A 15,623-nucleotide genomic window follows, 5' to 3' on the forward strand; every position below is an offset into this window, starting at 1 on the left:
ATCCAAGCCTGCCATAATACTAGCTTAGAATGTGCCAAAATCACCAACTTCACCAGTATTTTGTAAATGTATCAACTGTCGTAATTCAACATTGTCAAACGCAATACGTTGTATAACTCTAACATTGCCATCACTGCACTGAGTTTGCATCAGAGAGCTCGAAGGAGTGTCAACTAGATCGTGTGAAAAATGGGGGTTACTAAGCTCAGTTAACAAGCCTTGTATCTGAGGATTATTGTGTGCATCACTGTGTAACAAAGTAATGGTTGGTTCATTTGTATTTTGGGGTGTGGTCGATTGATTATGTGTAGAGGTTGTTGGCTGTTCGGTGTCTGGTCTGTTGTTAGCATTATCTTTCGCCATTTTCTCTGGTTTAACGTGTAAATAACAATCCACTTTTCAGATTTAAATATTCTAACTCAAACATACATTCACATACAGCGCAGTTTTGAAGAGTTGGCTGTATTACCTTCAGCTTTCAAGCCTGAAAGAAAACAAAACAAAAATCCCCTCACGCTGTGCAGCCACAAGGAAGGGTGTCCGTAACTGATCCCATTGTGGTAAAGTACTTTGTATCATCACCCGGCTGTCCTCAATCTGTTGGAATATAGAATGTTGTACCAAGGGTCAGTATGCATAGTCATAATTGTTAATAACACTTTAGAACAAGACTAAACATTTCTGTAAATAATTAAACTTACACAAAGTATCTGCTCAGGTTGTGTAAGATCACAGTCTGACCGCCCAGTCCAACTGAGGCAGATGCTGGTCACTTGAACTAAATACAAATAGGATTAACAAGTGTATACAGGTAATTAAAGCTGATTAACAATAATGTCAAAAGTCTACTTACCAAGATTTGGAGGTCCAAAAATGTGTTTACCAAACACGGTCGGTGTTTAATTTCAACCGTGTTTGGTAACAGTTCAATTGTCTCGTTTGTATTTGCATCACAATTCAAATAAATTACTTCAAATAAAATAACTTGTACTTACAACAGAAAAGATATACTCCACGCTTGAAACAACAGCTGACTTTTGTGGATGCTGCGGGGTTTAATTACTGTCTTCACATCGCCGCCGGGGCGCCTCCAGCAAGTCACGCCTCTTAACTTTGTCATTGGTTACATGTCATCGTTCTTCACGTTAGATTCAAATTGTGTTAGAATTATACATGCTGCAATGATACAAATTCAGGATAAAACTTAACTATTTAGTTCTGATTATTGTAGCCGTTTGGCAACCAAATATATTCATACACCCTGTCTGGTAGAACGGCCGTTCTCGTTAATTTTCGCGGCTCAGCCGTGACATCACGTCATATAATTGTATATATTAACGATAAACTCATCTGCTTACATATAAATGCTTGCTATTGTCACCATATCGCCATTAATCAGTTCAACATTTAACTAACACAGGACCATAATACAGCAATACAAAATCAGATTTCACAAGTTGGTCATTAAGAGAATACAGCACATCTTCACCCGGAAGTGACAGCATAAGCCCATATTAACACAAATACTACAGTATTTTTTTTTAAACAACGTTGCCTATTATTAAACATTTCTACCGATGTGTGGAAAACAATCTTGCGTTGATCTCTGTTGTACAATTTCAAAAGACGCCTTTACGAATGTTTTAATTACCTGAAATAACCTATCCTTACCTGTCAACGATTTGCCGTTGTTCATGCAAATTTATATGCTGCCTTGCGGGTAACTTTGTAACGTTTTGCCCAATAATGCAACTTAGAAGTTACTGCTGACTTAAACAACCATTTTTATTACAAAACTCACCATTGCTCATACATACACTTGTTTTTATTTATAACAATATTTTAAAACCCCAACCGCGACACAATCCACCTTTGCGAAATGTGTGGTTGGCCGGGGCCATGGAAACTCCTTCAAAATAATAGCATTGCTCAAGCGAAGTTAGTTTGCTGTAATGCTGTGTTGGACTACAAACCGTGAGACACGGGATGATTTCTAACCTCCATGTACTACAGTTTGTATTAGTGGTTATTTAGGGACCATTACTACCGGGCAGATATAACGTTGAAGCCCATCTCTTGTTAAAATGAATGTTGGGCTGAAACTATCCAAAATCGTAAGTCCCTCCCCATCCCCTTCTTTATAGCTTACAGAAAAAACATGTCTCTCACTAACTCCGTGCTTGTGGAAAAACACCATGTTACAACCACATTGTAAAACATGGAAGTTTAAATCTGTACCACATGGCATTGGAACCCTGGCACCCTTTTGTTTAACACCAAACACCTTACCGCTGACACAACACTTATTTACTGCCTGGGAATTTAACATTCTGGAACCCTAAGACCCATTTATTAATCATCAATCATAACCCACCTGTTATAACACTAGTCTAGTTTGCTCATCAGACGTTGACACATCAATGTAATCATAAATCACCGGACATGCATACGTCACTCCTGAAGTCCCGCCCTAACACACGTCATACAGGAAGTCCCACCCTAACATACGTCATAACGGAAGTCCCACCCTACAAACCGGATGTCCCCCAGGGCCATAAATCACCATTCTGACACATTATACCCTACACTAACTACAAGCCTCTTCTACCAGATCATCAGTTTGGGAGGGATTCCTCAACTCTGCTTTTTCTTAGGGATAAGCCCTCCCACACAGCAAAAGGACTCCGCGGTGGAACCGCTGCGGAGGTATTGCGGCTTTCGGAACGGACTCGCGAAGCGGAACTGTATCGGTGTCTGTTAGAGCTCAGTGACAGATCCGCAACGAAGGCCATTTGGGACCCGCTAATTGATACATACATCCGCCACGGATCCGTAACGGCCTCATAAAATTCCTGGCTCATCTGGCCCGGGTCCGTTTTGGACCTGTTTTTCTCATTTTCAAAATCCCTAGGACTGTTCTTGCTGTAGGATAAAAATAGGATAAACTAAACCATAGGATTTCTATCACTAGGCCTAGTCTAGGTTACTCCAGCAATATAGACCTAATCTTAAATCTGCATTGCCTTGTATTTTTAACCTAACAATATTGTCAATAGGCCAAACAGAAAAGGTTCAAGTCAAGACATCAATTCACTGTACAAAAGTAATCACTACTTAATGGAAATATAAAATTGTCATTTACATTTGTGGAAAGTTACAAGTTCTTTCTATTCCGTTTTTGTTAAGTAGCCTACGTTGGCTAAGCAGCTTTACATTCATTTTGTGGTCAAAACCTAATTTAGTGCTTTATAGGCCTAGGTCGGTGCAGACATAAAATATTTTATCCATTAGGCTAAAACTTCAATGAAATGCACAGCTAAAATATCAGAAAATTAATAACTGGTGAACGACAAGAAGTTCAATAAAAATATTGTTTATTGCTTATTTCTCCTATTACTCCGTTTGTGTGGCTTGAGGCGGGACACGTCTCCTCGTTGCCCGATCCGCTGCCAGGTTGAACCACCTGATTGCGTGCTTGGTGACCTCTGCGTCCGTGGCTGACCGTGTCACTGTGTTTTTCCTCACAGCACCTGTAATCAAAAAGACAGATATGATTATGTATGTGGCATCCAAAGCCAAGTATGCTTACACAATACAATATGAGATAGGTATTAAGGAGATTAAATAAAAAAAGAAACATGACTATAAATTATTATAAATTTATAAACAGGGTTGCGGTGGTTAAAATAAGAGGTGGGTAAACTATGAATTTGTGATCAGGGTAAGGTTTGCCACACCCACATGGAAATAACCTATATAAACATATATGTTTAAATATAGGTTTTGATATATGTTTTTAATATATGTGACATATATAAAATTGGCCGTTTTCCTATATTATATGTACATATATACACATATATGTACATATATGGGTACATATATGTACCTATATAGGTACATATATGCACGTATATATGTGTGCATATATGTACACATATGTGCACATATGTGTACATATATACGGGCTTATATGTACCTATATAGGTACATATATGCACGTATATATGTACCCATATATCTACACATATATGCACATATGTGTACATATATGGGTACATATATACGTGCATACATGTACCTATATAGGTACATATATGCAAGTATATATGGGTGCATATATGCATGTATATATGCACCTATATGTTTACCTATATATTAGTAAAATTATTAAAATCCATAGCTACTATGCAACATAAATAAAAGCCCAAAATGTAGAAATGTACATTTATTTATTTACTTAAGAACAATCAAATAGAACAAGAACAAAAACAAGACAAAAAACTGAATAGAAAAAAAAAACTATTTATCTTGTTGATCTTCTCAGCTCCGTGAGCTTCGAATTGATAGATGTGCCTATCTGCCCTCGGCTGGCTGCCGGCCACTTCTTCAATGTAGCATCTAGAGAAGACAAAAATAATTAGACAGTATAATAATAATATAGTGCTTCATCAGGAACCCAAAGTGCTTACAGTACAGCTGCGACTGGAGACATATTTTGGATAAAGGGCTGACCATAATAAAAAATGTGTCATGTAAACACGTCAATTGGAAGATTCTGATTGGATTCTGCTAAATCTGAAAGAGATTCTGATTGGAAACATCACCCCCCCTTTTTGGGGGGGGGGCATCGTTCTTTCATATGCACATGTCCGTCATGGGAACTGCATTGTTAACAGTCACACGGTCAATCATGTGCATCCAAAGCCGAGAAAATTCATGGATAGGAAAAATTTTGCCACTCCCGAGTTTTTTGTTTAGCTTAAAACACAGGTGAAGTACAACTTCTGCAGTTGTTTTAGGGAAATTAAGACCGCTCTGCGGATGTCAAAATGCTATTATTCTGAATAAGGCTTGGTGCATGTTTATGCACGTCATGATTAGATTATTTGTTTCCATGTAAACAGATTCAGATATTCTAATCCCTCAAATTTTTTATCTGATGTAAGAAACTTTGCACATGTAAACATATGTAGTTGTCAATGGGCTGCACTTTTATAGCATTTTCCTGCACCTAACAGTACCCAAAATACATTACAATGTCCTCCCATTGACCCATTCACACACACATTCCACCCGCGAGCTGCCATGCTAGGTTTACTCGAAGAGCAATAAGATCAAGCAATAAAATCAAGCAAATCAATTACCGGTATAGACAAAATAAGGCACAAACACAGGACAGAGGGGATTAAGGTGAAGGAGGGGTGAATATGATTATTTAAGAACACTTCAGACGACAACAATATGCCATGAGGTTATTTGCAACACTATATGTTCTACAAAATAGAGGACTACACACCTTACAGCGCAATACCCCAGCAATGTGGCTTTAGAAGAGGAAAGGTAGGATCAAGAAGTCAGAAAGCGATGAATTAGTATTAAAGGTGCCAAGCAGATACAGTAACAATAATTGGTGCCCTACTTTATGCAGTCTCCATTGATGCCTAATAAATATTGATACAAGTAGGCTATGGTTAAAGTGGTGAACTTATAAAGTCTTAAAAGTTTGGTTTTCCCTTCTCAATGCATTATGCATTTACTCACCAATAATGGCTGCCTTTTTAATTTGGTCAAGTGCGACCAGCTGCTCCCCATCCCCTCTGGTTGGCTTCCCACCTTAAAGTAATATTTCAAAATTATTATGAAAGGGGTGTTTTTATATACACATCATGTTTTCTTGAGGTGCAAGGAAATACAAAAATGCCAAGTAAAAAAGCGATGGTATGCCCGCACACACATAATTTATTCCACAGAATATGACTGATTTTTTTTTTTCAAGGACAGAAGAGATTAGGAACATGTTATTTTGTACCATTCAGGTTGCTTTTCAGCAAAGTCTCCAAATCAAAGGTGCCCAACAGCAGATTCCGCACCATGGCAGTAGCAGAGGGGGCAAGGCGGGCTGCTTTCCACGCTTCTGCCTGGCAAAACACCCCAGAGCCCTTTATAACGTCCATCTGAAAAATAATTTCACATCACAATATACATTTATTGGCAACTTTTAGAAACTTTTTCATGTTTCATATTGATTCTTATGCTTAGCTTCCCAATAGTTAATAGGTTTTTATGTATAAATGCAGATTAATGATATGTATAAATGCAGATGAATGATAAAGAAATGAAACAAATTAATCACTGCCCAAAACGTTATTAAAGGAGAGAAGGAGGAGTACAGGGTGGGGGGAAAGGAGGAGGTTGGATGGAGAGTAGGGAAGGAGAAAAGACAGTGGGTGGAGAGGAGTGAAGGGGGGCAGAAGGAGAGGATGATTGTCACTTATAACACTAATTGGCTCCTACAAAGCACACAGTTTATACCCATCATAATATGTTATTTACCTGTGTTTTCGCTGAGGTCTCAGCTGTTGCTGCAGTCTTGTTAGAGAAGAAAAACATTGTTAAACTCTTCAACAATTTTATAAATATGGGGCAAGTAAATTACATATTACCACTAACTATCCCAACATAAAAATCCATATAGCTCAGTTGGAGCCCCCACTTCATTGACTGAAATACCAGTGCCAATTTATCAGTTATAGGTTTGCATCGCAAACGTGAACTCAAACATATAGCTATATATAGGCATTATCAATACTTGCGAAATGATGCAATCGCGCCTAGCAGCATGCTAGCTAGCAGCTACATGCTGCTAACATAGCATAAGCTACATATGGATAGCAGCGACACATTAAAACAGACCAAACCAGTCTTTATCACACTACCATAACATATTCTGCCGAAATGACTATCCCATTTTAAATCAAATGGGCTACAATATCATCATAATCTCTCAGCTAGCAATAGCATGTTGCACAAAAGTCCTAATATCAAACAACGTCATTACAATCATTATACATGATGAGCAAAAAAACACAAAGGCCTATGTTTGCTGTGAATGTCGCAATAAATCAATACACTTACTCAGATAGTTCAGCGCAACCGTGTCCCAGGAAAGAAAATCTCCACTGATATGACTCTTGTCTCGGCGTCGCAAGATCACACCAAGAGGTTGTAGTTCAACCTTTACAGTAAAGGCGCGTCCACTTCTGCGGATCCGACACGGATCCAGTGTCAGACAGTAGAATTCACCGCGCTGCCCGGAGGCGGAGCGGATCCGACACGGGTCCAGTGTGGGATAGTAGAATTCACCGCGCTGCCCGGAGGCGGAGCGGATCCTCTGGGCGGTGCTAAAACGAATGTGACAGTCACGCGGGTTTCGCGACTTGGATGCGGATCCGCGTAGGCGTCTACTGCTGTGTGGGCTTACACGCCCCCTGCGCTTTAACACACTTGTTCCTTTCTGTATACAAAAAAGAACACCCAAACGCTCCATTAAACTGTTTAAAGTTCTGAATCTGTGGCCGAGCAACTGAATCTGCCACCATGGTAGTAAGCAGTACTTTACTTGTGACAATTTCCCCACTTTCACTTTGCCATATAAGACCATTAGAGAACAACTCTATGCATTCATCGACAAATGGTTTCATGTAAGTGTTCATATTTGGTTTGTTTTGACCAAACCACAGGCCACAAAGCATAACATGTTTTGCATGTAGCTGTATTGGCAGTTCATTAACAGAACACAAAATTGGCCACAAACTTTTTGTTTGATTTGTGCACTGGCACTCCATCACAGTTGAAAGTCAGTGACCAATTCCCCACCAGGACCAGCAATAAAGTTGATAAGATGCATGATGTCCTCCAAGGCTCTATTTGTTAATCCGTGTTTGAGTTTTAATGCCAGCAGCAGGAGTTCCACCTGTTCTTTTGTTGGTTTTTGGTCTAAAGTTGGACTTGTGGGGTCTTCTAGATGTTGCTCTACTGGCTCCCCAGGTGAAGAGCTAGGGCCAGGTATGGGTTGGTTCATCTGTGAATTTAAAACATTGGATTAGCAATCCCAAATTTGCACAGACTCATACAAATGTACCATTTCATGTGGTTGGTAACCACTTGCATTTGAAGTCAAGCTCAAATGTATTTGTTTATTTTTTTAACAGTCCTCTCCATTGATTTTTTTTTGTCATTATATCATAAATTAATTAAATAAAATAATAACTGTGCCCCCTTTTGTCCACATGTATATTTTTCTGACACTTTAAGCAACATCAGGAGGAAGTTTTGGTTGTGGAATTATCTATGACGATTTACAGTATCTAGTGTGCATGCACATGCACGAACAAAACAAAAAACACCTAACTTTTTAGCAACTTACTGTGTCGTCAGAAGCAGTAGACACCAGGTCATCTTGATTGTCCTCTTGGGTGAGATACCTAAAATAAAAATACAAATCCTTCAGCAAGAAATATGTAGGCCTAATGCGTGTGTGCGTGTTTTCTACTTACTGAGTTGTAGAAGAAGAGGCCACAGCTTCTTCATCATCACCCATATCTTCAGAAATGTCCCTAACAAAAATGTTGTGGTAATGTTAAAACACTTCATGCATCACTCAATATAATAGGATTGATATGACTGATTGATTAAGTCCAAGCAGGTAAATTCCATTCATGAGGTGAAACCTTTAAGACTGTAGATTGAAAACACACAAAGTGAAATATTTTCCTGGCTAGAGTTCCAACTTTAATAGTTTTCTATATTTCTTTAGTTATTTTTATGATTTTTTTTTTTGGGGGGGTGGGGTACAGTGGACATGGAAAGATACATTTTACCTTTATACAAACATACTTAACATACATTAAGGGGAATTATTATGGAAGTAAATCTGTGCCATCGGATTTTGAATTAGAATTTTTAGCACAGAATTTTCTTACATCGAAATTTGAACACTGAATTTTATTTTACATCTAAATCAGACTTTGAATTTTAAAAGCCATCGAATTTCTAGCACTGAATCTTTTTTGCCTATGACATTTTTTTCAATGTTTACAAAATGTCAATGTAAAAATAATTTGATGTCTCAAAAAATTCAGTGTAAAAAAATCTACATCTCAAAAGATTCACTGTAAAAAAATTCAGTGTCTCAACAAATTCGGCGTAAAAAAATTCGACATCTCAAAAGATTCAGTGTAAAAAAATTCTATGTCTCAAAAAATTCAGTGTAAAAATAGTCACAGGCAACATCCGGGTAACCAAGGAGAATCAATCGATCCCTGTATCAAATCATCCAACATGTAGCCAATCAAGTTTACGTTCCATTGTTCATGTGACGCAGAAACAGGAAGGCGGTGAAGTTCAGGTGAGCTCTGGTCAGAGCTCGGCATGGCTCAGAACACACATGATGGTGCTTCGGTGAGTGTACACTTTATTTACCTTTTTGTTCGTAAAAGTCATTAATATTTACCGGACACGTTGCACATTAACATAATTTGTTGAACAATGTCTACAGGGAACTTTTAATTATGTGGCGTTCGTTCAAAATGTGTTAGCTATTAGTCAGGGTTATGTTAGCTAGCTAGCGTTATCTTAGCTATTAGCTAACTTTATATTAGCATGGTTTATGATGTGGCTGGTCAGAAATATCTGACTGACAGTTTGTTTAACAGCTGCCTATTAAGTTACTAGCTATTTCACTTTACCCAAAACATTAAAAGAAGGCGCAAATGATTTCATTAGTGTTAACTGGTAACAGCTTGGGACGTGGTTGCTCGTAAGTTAGTAGCCCCATTCCCACTGTCTTTGCAAAGTTACGTTATTCGCGCTAAATTACATAATCGCCATCATGAAACTGGACGCTGTCTGACTCCCTCACTCGTGGGACAGAGGCTGTTTTCCGAGGGAAAGTAAGAAGTCCTGACGTCCACAACAGAGGACATATATAAATTAGCAATTTTAATATGAAAATAAATAAGCTCAGCTCTGAAAACTCACTCAGATATTCATGAGATGTTAACTTACTTGAAACAATAAACATTGTTTTGTTTAATTTAAGAATATCATGCTTATCTTTATTTTTTCCATAAAATGTGCTCACTATGATTTTGTTTTTCTCCTAGGAACTCCTGCTTAATCAACTTTTAGAAAGACTTCGCTTTCGATTGGACCATATCCTGGGACGCATGCCTCTGGATCTGGACTTCTTAGAGTTCACTTGCACACAAGAACTTGTGTTTTTAAATGCTGTATCCAGTCGAGTTACTGTTTGTCCAGCTATTTTAGATTCACTGACACAGCTACACAGTCTTATCAATTTGGAAAAAGACAAAAGGGAGCAACACATTGCAGTTGTGCAGTTTGAGCAAGGACCAGCTGGGCGACAAAGAATGGTCATATCCGCAGAGTACCTTAGTAAACTTCTGGAACTTAATTTGTCTGTTCCATGTATAGCTAAACTTTTGGGGATGTCCAGGCGCACAGTATACCGCCGCATGGCTGAGTCTGATCTCTCAGTTAAGGCATTATACAGCACTATGACAGATGAAGAGTTAGATCAGTGTGTGAGGGAGATTAAGTCGAGGCAGCTCTGGATATCGAATGGTGAAGGCCCTTCTGCAAGCCAGAGGACTGAGGGTGCAGTATAACCGTGTCAGAGCCTCCATGCACCGTGTTGACACCACTGGTGTCATAAGTAGGATGGTTCACGTAGGATGTATTGCTCGACGGACCTACTCGGTTCCAGGACCCCAGTCTTTGATGCACATAGATACAAACCATAAATTGATTCGTTAAATTCTTAAGCAATCTTTTTTACAAAATGCATACATTCAGTGTGTTTGTAAAGTATGTGGTAGTTATCAGTATGCACCATAACACATTTTTTATACTGCTTTCATGTTACTGTATATGCACCATCACAGTTAACCTCTTAAAATGGTATACATCTAGTCTATTACATTTAGCAACTGTCTGTAGAACACTTTTTCTTACTTGCAGTATGTTATATACAGCTGACAAATTATTTTTTTCTCTTTCAGCTACAACATTGTTGTCTTTGGTGGTATTGACGTTTTTTCCCGTAAGGTAAGCACAGTTGTTTGGACTAAGAGTACACATTTGTGTAATCATAAAATACTTGAGTGTCTCATAGACGTGTAATTGCATTTGTGCTGCAGATAATGTATCTTGGTGCAGCCACCAACAACCTTGCATCAACCACCCAGGCTTTCTTCCTAGAATCTGTTGAGAAGTTTGGTTTTCCTCTCAGGTAAATGCATGTTTTAAACTGGGAGTTTTTACTCTACAACAGTACAAGCAGTGGCGGAAAGTAACTAAGAACATTTACTCAAGTAATGTACTTAAAGATCACCTTCAGACAGGTTTTAATAAGTATATAACATACTTTACTTTGAATAATATAATAATAATATTTTTGGGGGACGAAGCGGAGGGATCTTGAATCAGCCTGAAGGGGTTGTATTCGCTATAACAACCATCTCGCTATACCTTATCCCGCTTATTACATGGCTACCTACCAAATAAATCAATAATTGGCACAAAATATTAGAATCCTGCTGCGTCCATAGCAACGCGCTGTTTTTCATTGCAATGGTCTGTTATCAAGAAATAACACGCATTCTGCACTGGAATTCAGCCAATCCATGTAATAAGGGCTAATAATAACAACCTTATAAACTAATTATTGTGATTGAAAAACTGCCTAATATGTAATTACGCTGTAATTATTCTTGTCTGTATGAGTAAAAAAAAAACTCTTCGAAATGTTTAGGTGCTAGTAATCACATCGGCGCCTCCATGTTAGCCTTTCATGCAGTAAAGTTAACTGTTATGGTGTAAGCACAATGCTTTTAAGTTTCCACACGCAGTCCACAAACACTTGTTTGTGCAGCGGTTTGAATTGTGCAGCGTTAAAGGCACATACGCTGATTAGTAGTGCTGATGTCACAACATATAGAATTATTTTATTGCTGTTTGTTTATTATAAGTTCAAGTCATTGTCGAGTCTTCTACTTCAAGTCAAGTCAAGTCTCAAGCAACTTGTTCTCAAGTCAAAGTCAAGTCAAGTCATTTTCATACTTTAATTAAGCAAGTCACAAGTCCTGAAAATTGTGACTCGAGTCAGACTCGAGTCAAGTCATGTGACTCGAGTCCCCCACCTCTGGTTTCACTACAAAAAATCTAATGATGTCATATATAATATATCATTCAAAGGGAGCAAACTACTACTTTTACTGCAATACTTAACTACATCAATATCACATTAATTGAATAGTACTTCCACCTCTGAGAACAATACAGTGCCCAACACCATACCACCCCACACAAGTATAATCAGCAAAACTAAAATCTATATATACATTTTAAGAATTTAACCAATTCCTTTGCACTGTGTAAATAAGCAACCAATAAACTTTACCAAAATGATATATATGTGATCTTTGAAAGTGTTGTGTCTACTTTAGGGTTCGTGCTGATCAGGGAGTGGAAAATGTCGACGTTGCACGCTTCATGTGTACAGTCCGTGGCACTGGAAAGAGCAGCTTTATATCCGGGAAGAGTGTTCACAACCAAAGGTTTGTTCAATGAAATAGATACTGCTAATTAAAGCTGCCACCTCACTGATGCCATGTAGTGGTAGTATGTTAACACACAACTGCTAGCAGGAGTACTTTAATTTGCAATGGTGTAATGACATGCAGTATAGTACATAACAAAATCTAATTCCAATCTATTTCTAATTTTGTGTTTATGCATAAACACAAAATAAAGAAAAAAATTCAAAGACTTGGTTTTAACAATGTAATCAGTTGGGCATCTTAAAAAAAAGTGCATTTGTGGATAAAAATATTTTTCATAAATATTTTCAATTCAAATTTTACAGGATTGAGCGGCTGTGGAGAGACCTGTGGGTAGCTGTAACATGCATCTACTATGATGTTCTCCACTACTTGGAAGAAGAGGGCTTCCTCAGCATAGCCAATAAAACACACCTCTTCTGCTGTCACTTCGTGTTTCTCCCACGCCTGCAGGATGACCTAGATACTTTTCGCAATGGTTGGGACAATCATCCGCTGAGAACAGAAAGCCACATGACCCCTAACCAGCTGTGGGAGCTGGGTCGTACACATTACCCAATTCCAGGACCAGATAATACAGAGGTACATAGAAATATAATGTGATTTGAATTAATAGTGTGGTTCATGTACTTGGAAATTTAGAAATTAGAAGCCAAGATCACATTCTGTAGTATTTGAAAGTGTGCCTACTTTTACTGCATACAACTCAAAATGCTCCATTTGTATGGCATGGATATTCTTGACATTGAGTGGGAAAACAGCGGACTTCCATTTGATGACCAGTCAAGCATCATTGTTCCAGACACAGCATGCCCCCTGACCGATGGACAAATGACAGCTTTCAGAGATGCAGTTAACTATGAGGGGCCGTATAAGACATTATTCATTCTGATACTCTCACATACATACATTCTCCTTTCACATACATATATTTTCACTCTCACATACATACATTCTCCTTTCACATACATGTATTTTCACTCTCATATACATACATTCTCCTTTCACATACATATATTTTCACTCTCACATACATACATTCTCCTTTCACATACATATATTTTCACTCTCACACATACATACATTCTCCTTTCACATACATATATTTTCACTCTAACATGCATACAGTTTTTTCTCTCATAAGAATATATTTTTAACTCACACATTCATACATTTTACTCTTATATTTCTATATTTTAACTCACACACAAATATATTTTTCTCACATATTTCTAAATTTAACATACATATTCCTACATTTTTTATCTCATGCACATGCAGTCACAATTTTAAATAATATATGTATATAAGCAGAAAATGTATGCATGTGTAAAGAAAATATATGTATGTGAGAGAAGAATGTATGTGTGTGAGAGACAAAGTATAGTGGAAACGGAAGGAGTATAGTTGAAACGGATGGCAGAACATTTCTCGCGATGTGATTGGCTGTCAACCTCACCCTGTGATTGGCTGAGAAACTTGAGCAGAGTCTTGTTCAGGTCGCGATCAGCATGGACGGGGATGAGACGAACGCTTTGCAGTGAGCCATTGGAGTTTTAAGAACTATTTTAACATGCTCTGATACTATTTCTTCCGTTGAGCACCAAAGGACATGCTCATCTGCACCTAACGTTGTTCACAGCACGGCAGAAAGTGAAATGAGACTACTTTTCAGATCAGGGGGCAACTCACCCCATATGGAAAAAAATAATATTTTTGCAATTATAGAAAATAGATTACAAAATGTATTTTGAAGCCCGTATTAAAATGCTTTTTTCATGTCCTGTGAAAGTAAAAAGATGAAATGTAATTACCGACGTATTGATTATATTACATTTAAGTTCGAAACACATTTTATAGATGTGCATTACCAAAATACATATAATCTTAGTCACAAATATAGACTAACGTACTAAGGTAAACTTGGTAATACCAATACTGGCTTCTTCCCTGCTAATGTACTCCTGGTTGGAGTAGAGGTTAGCTTAACTTACTGTGGAACAAAAGGTTGCCGGTTCAAATCAGCACCTTCTGATATTTTTTGACATGCTTTTTAAATACATTTACGCGGCCAATTTCAAACATTTTGTACATATATTTACCAACTGTATTCAGGAAAATATTTTCCAAATGTGTTCGGAAATATATTTTCCAAATGTATTCAAAAATATATTTAAAATACATGTATTTTCTGTATGAAAAAAATCCTGTCAATCATTCTTTTAGGACCTGTCCACACACTCTATAAAAGGCCCAACTTCAAATGGCCAACAAGCTTGTGGCCACACCTCCCTGAGCACGCCTGATCTCGAAAGCTAAGCAGGGTCGGGCCCGGTTAGTACTTGGATGGGAGACCGCCTGGGAATACCAGGTGCCGTAAGCCTTTTTGATTGATCTCAATTAATTTTTGAAAAAAATCCTGTCAATCATTCTTTTAGGACATGTCCACACACTCTATAAAAGGCCCAAATTCAAACCGCCAATAGGCTTACGGCCACACCTCCCTGAGCACGCCCGATCTCGGAAGCTAAGCAGGGTCGGGCCCGGTTAGTACTTGGATGGGAGACCGCCTGGGAATACCAGGTGCCGTAAGCCTTTTTGATTTATCTCAATTAATTTTTGAAAAAAATCCTGTCAATCATTCTTTTAGGACATGTCCACACACTCTATAAAAGGCCCAAATTCAAACTGTCCATAGGCTTACGGCCACACCTCCCTGAGCATGCCCGATCTCGTCTGATCTCGGAAGCTAAGCAGGGTCGGGCCCGGTTAGTACTTGGATGGGAGACCGCCTGGGAATACCAGGTGCCGTAAGCCTTTTTGATTGATCTCAATTAATTTTTGAAAAAAATCCTGTCAATCATTCTTTTAGGTCATGTCCACACACTCTATAAAAGGCCCAAATTCAAACTGTCCGTAGGCTTACGGCCACACCTCCCTGAGCACGCCCGATCTCGTCTGATCTCGGAAGCTAAGCAGGGTCGGGCCCGGTTAGTACTTGGATGGGAGACCGCCTGGGAATACCAGGTGCCGTAAGCCTTTTTGATTGATCTCAATTAATTTTTGAAAAAAATCCTGTCAATCATTCTTTTAGGTCATGTCCACACACTCTATAAAAGGCCCAAATTCAAACTGTCCGTAGGCTTACGGCCACACCTCCCTGAGCACGCCCGATCTCGTCTGATCTCGGAAGCTAAG

At 38.4% G+C, this 15,623-nt stretch overlaps 1 long non-coding RNA gene, 2 other non-coding genes and 2 pseudogenes across 4 annotated transcripts; 4 read left to right on the forward strand and 1 right to left on the reverse strand.

The window, feature by feature from the left end:
- Positions 1-4,340: 4,340 nt before the first annotated feature.
- On the reverse strand, positions 4,341-5,937 carry LOC117593305. Of its 2 annotated transcripts, XR_004574750.1 has the most exons (4): positions 5,813-5,937; positions 5,545-5,616; positions 5,300-5,327; positions 4,347-4,401 (listed from the first exon to the last, which is right to left on the reverse strand). It is a non-coding gene; the product is annotated as an uncharacterized LOC117593305 (long non-coding RNA). The 2 variants fall into 2 exon arrangements; XR_004574751.1 differs by lacking the exon at positions 5,300-5,327 and having other exon boundaries at positions 4,341-4,401.
- An 8,762-nt stretch (positions 5,938-14,699) lies between these two features.
- LOC114829495 lies at positions 14,700-14,808 on the forward strand (annotated as a pseudogene).
- A 103-nt stretch (positions 14,809-14,911) lies between these two features.
- On the forward strand, positions 14,912-15,020 carry LOC114829483 (annotated as a pseudogene).
- A 103-nt stretch (positions 15,021-15,123) lies between these two features.
- On the forward strand, positions 15,124-15,242 carry LOC114829485. Its single transcript, XR_003777402.2, has one exon. It is a non-coding gene; the product is annotated as a 5S ribosomal RNA (ribosomal RNA).
- A 103-nt stretch (positions 15,243-15,345) lies between these two features.
- On the forward strand, positions 15,346-15,464 carry LOC114829486. Its single transcript, XR_003777403.2, has one exon. It is a non-coding gene; the product is annotated as a 5S ribosomal RNA (ribosomal RNA).
- Positions 15,465-15,623: the final 159 nt, after the last annotated feature.

This window comes from Esox lucius, chromosome 18 (genome assembly GCF_011004845.1).
Source record: "Esox lucius isolate fEsoLuc1 chromosome 18, fEsoLuc1.pri, whole genome shotgun sequence".
NCBI classification, from domain to species: domain Eukaryota; kingdom Metazoa; phylum Chordata; class Actinopteri; order Esociformes; family Esocidae; genus Esox; species Esox lucius.